Here is a 4,585-nt window from a genome sequence, read left to right on the forward strand (position 1 = left end):
GCATCACTGTCCCTTGGTCATTCCCAATGCTTTCTCTTATGTTTTACCCTTTATAATCGAGTTTCCCAGCTTTCTCCTTGGCCTTTCTAACCACGAAACAAATCAAACCAACAAGCTTTTGCAAATACCTCTTTGAGTCTGAGTTGAAATATGCTTCCAGATTGAGTTATCTCAGTCATCTTCCTATATTCAACAGAGTATGTACATGTACATGTTGTGGTATGTAACCTGTAGGTCAAAAGACCTGATGGACAGTTATCTGCAGCCCACTACTGTCAGTGATAGTCTGCTGTTAAACAACTAAGAGTTTGTGATGGTGAAAGCATCCTTGATGAATTTTGTACGTGTCTCGTAGTGAGCTAAAGCAGTCACATCTGCTATTGTACATGGGGATGCAAGGTGTTTTTATTAAAGAAACATAATTTAAGATGAAATACAGTAATCCAATGAAACTCCAGCAGTGGCTGTTTGTCAGCAAATTCTTGCACTTTAGAATTAGAAACAACATGTTTTGAAATATATGAAGTCCTGAAAGTAAGCTGGCAGAAATCACTTACGGAGACTAAGGTAGTACCAACTTTTCTTGGCAAGTGATAAAGACAGAAATTGAAGTTGGAAGAGACCTCTGGGTCCATCTATTCCAACCCCTGCCCAAGCAAGACACTGAGAGCAGGATGCCCAGGCTCATGTCCAGGTGGTTTTTGAATACCATCAAATAGGAGACTCCACAGCCTCTTTGGGCAACCTATATGGTGCTCTGACAACCATACAGCACAGAAGTTCTTCCTGATGGTCATAGGGAACCTCCTGTGTTCCACTTAGCACATATTGCCACTTGTACTGACACTGGGCAGCTCTAAAAAGAGTTTGACTCTGTCTTCTTAGCACCCTCTGTTCAGGCATACATAGTCACCCATCAGATATCCAAAAACATTCCTTTTCCGCTCTGAAAAGTCACAGCCCTCTCAACCTTTCTTCATAAGAGAGATATTGTAGACTCTTACTCATTTTTATGGCCCTTTCTTGAATTAATTCCATTATGCCCTGATCTTTCTTGTACTGGGGAGCTCAGAGCAGGACCCAGTACTCTGGGTGTAGCCTCACTAGTGCTGAACAGAAGGGAAGGATCACCTTCTGTGACCTGCTGCCACTATTCCTCCTCATGCATCCCAGGATACCCTTAGCTTATTTTTTCATAAGGATATGTTACTGGCTCAAGTTAACACGGTGTCTACCAGGACCCCCCAGGTCTTTTCTTTCAGGCTGCTTTCTAGCTGCTTGACATCTGGTATGTACTTGTGCATGGGGTCATTTCTTCCTCATGAAAAGTTCACCTTTCCTGTCAGCCCATGCCTGGGAGATGGGAGAACATCTTTATGGTTTATCTGTCACTCCTCCCAATTCTTGTGTCATCAACCAACTTGCTGAAGAGAATACTCTGCCCCATAATCCACATCAGTATTGAAGATGTTGAACAGGATTGAAAGCAATATTGGCCCCTGTACTTGACCACTAGTTACTGATATCCAGCTAGAGTTAGTGCCACTGACAACCACCCTACCAGACCACTTCAGTAAAGATGTCCCACTAAGGTAAGTGATATAGTGAAACGGGAGACTCGAGCAGTTGCACTGTTTCATAATATTCTCTTCAAGACAAATAAACTCATCAGTAGGCCAATCTTTTTTTTTTTCTTAAGCAAGGTTCTTTACATTTTTGAATGAAAGTATCCCAACCACCTTCTACATGATTCCTCATGGCATTTGAAGTGTATTTGGAGTTGCCTCTGACAGGCTGTAGAACCTCATATCTTGATGCAGGTCACTACTATTACTATACTAGCTTCTAACACATGGTGGAGACTGTCACAACACTGGTTAGTATTTTGGAAAAAAATCTCTCTTAAGTTACTATATTTACAGATTAAAACAGAAATAAAAACCAATAAGCACACACACACACACAAAATATTGTGTAAACTGTTCAAAGTTCTTGCTTGAGAAGACAGAGAACATTCTTCTTTTTTAAATCATTATTTTTCTTGCTTTGACTTATAACTTTAGGCAATATAGAGATGGCAGCCTATTAGACCTCCATCCTAACAGATAAGCCATATCACTGCAAAATCTCTGCTTGTCATTGATAGATATGTACAGCCTCTTATAATAGCAGCAATGTGTTTCTTATTTTTTCCCAAGTTTAATGTCCTCTCTGCCCATTGAAGGCTTTTGTTTAGCTTTTCAAGGAAAATTCTTTTGGCAAACCTGTTCAATTTAACATCATTTACCCTGTACTAAGTAACGTCAATCAACAGAAAAATTGAAACAAAAAGGAAAATAATTGTATAGTAAAGATTTTTTTATGCACACATAAACCTGCATTCAATAAATCAGTGCACAATATTTGTGGTTCTACTTAGTTCATCAAAGCCTCCATTTCTTTTCCCTTCCTAGGTAATTGCAGGAAAACAGCTACCTCTATGAAGCAGGCCAAATGCACATCCCTGCAGTCAGTCTAGTTTCCTAAAGGCAAGACCTATTTTATCCTAATGACTTTAGCAAGTCTATTTCTGCTGGAGAACTGGAAAATGTTCTTTCCTCTCAACTAGCGGAACGAAATAACTCTTTCTGATGTCTGTAATTCAAGCTGCTCTCATCACCAATCCATTTAGAAAAGGAATCCTGCATCTGCGATTGTGGATTAAATTCTTTTGTCTGCGTGCTGGCTTTGAGGGAGACTTGCACTCCCAAATCATCGAAGCGCTTCTACAAACGCTGTGCAGAACACGCAGCTCTGAGAAGAGAGCCTGTGCTCCTGAACAGCTGCATTTGCTGTTCTGAGTCCATTAGCGAGAAGTGTGAATGTTTCACAGCAGTTGCCGCACAGTGAATATGGATTATTGACAGAATCATTACTATATTTGATATATTGAAGGTCTTTTTTCTTAGAAGATGTGAGTGACTTTGAGAATTGTGTTTTACTAATGGTAGTGTATGTTTCAGCACTGGCTTGACCATGTGTATCAAGTGTACTTGTATACATGGGCTTCTGTCCCCAGATTCCCTGTAGAATAACTCATACTGGCTTATTTCTGTGTCTTGATTTTCTGCTATTTGTGGATCATTTACATAACACTATGGCTTGTGATATGTATAGCAGTTTTTCTTCTGGCATTAAATTGAGGTTAACAGAACTACCATTTATGCTGTGAATTATGGTCCCTTCCGTCACAGTTTGTGCATCCAGAACATATGGGCACATGCATTCAAAACTCTTCTAAACTGTTTGTTTACACTATATTGTCATCCCTTTATCTCAATTGCTACTTGGGGGCCTTGCTGGGCATCGGCTGGAACGTGGTGAAAAATTGCTTGTGCATCTCTTGTTGCATACATTCGTATATGTACAAATAGTCATAACTGTTAACTCTTTCCTTTTCCCTAGCTTAGTAAATAGTTTTGTCTGAACCCACAAGTTCTCTTTTTTTCCCCCTGGTTCTCTCCCCATCTCACTGGGAAGGGAAGAGTTAACAAACAACTGTGTGGCGCTGAGCTACCTTTCAGATTAAATCATGTGTACCAGTCTGAAAGAGTATTCAGCAGCCATCAAGAATATCCATAATGTTTTCCAGTGACTAGGAACTTGTAGCTGTATAACATATGTAGATATATGCATATTGTATGATACATTGCTGTAGGACTTGGGCTGTTATTTGTATTTCCCCTTTACTCTTGTTTCATCACTTTCTTTCCACTCTGTTAGGACAGGGATATTCTCTGCTTGTCCTGCCTTCACTCATTTATCCCTTTAATACCAGTATGAATGCCTAAAAAAATGAAGTAGAAGGTTATCATGAAATGGCAAGCAAGCTTAATTATTTTGAAATCATGAATGAAAAATTGTGCCACTGGAAATGGCAGCTGATGCCACTGAATTCTGACAACCTTAAATCGGAAGCAAACATGGGCACGCGAACATTTTGCAGGTTGTAGTACTTGGAAACAGTCATCTAGAAGCCACTAAGTGTGTCCCTAATTTTAAGAGCTGTGCTTGCGATTTTTTTTCCTGCCTTATGCTTTCTACAGAGGACAGGGCCAGAGACCCTCTTCTGTGTCTCTCTGTAACCCAAAAATAACTGGGAAATCTGCAAAAACAAACATAATAGGTTTGTTTTTATTTAGTTTCTCCTGATGGTTCGTTCCTGTTACAGAGGTTGACAAGAAAAGTCTAAAGGCACTTGTGAAATGAAATCAGAGCTTTTAGATTCTAGGCGTGTTTCTGATATGGACTTTGTGGCAAAGCTCCATAACTTTGCCTCTGAGTTTCTATGGCAGCTTGGGAACCCTCTATCCACAAATGTAAGCTCTCTTCGGTACTTTGTATTCTATATTAATTACAAACTCTGTTTTATATTCTGAGTAATAATTTGATTATGTGAATGCATTACACTTTTAGCTTTACTGAAGTAGGTTGGGTTTGCCAGGAGAATTTTTGTGCCTTGCAGAAAAGGACTGGTGAAAGTTTGCTAGGATGATTAATTTTACTTTTTCATTTTAATTTTTTATCTATTTAGTTTTTATTTAAA

This window comes from Meleagris gallopavo, chromosome 3, assembly GCF_000146605.3.
Source record: "Meleagris gallopavo isolate NT-WF06-2002-E0010 breed Aviagen turkey brand Nicholas breeding stock chromosome 3, Turkey_5.1, whole genome shotgun sequence".
Classification (NCBI taxonomy): Eukaryota; Metazoa; Chordata; class Aves; order Galliformes; family Phasianidae; genus Meleagris; species Meleagris gallopavo.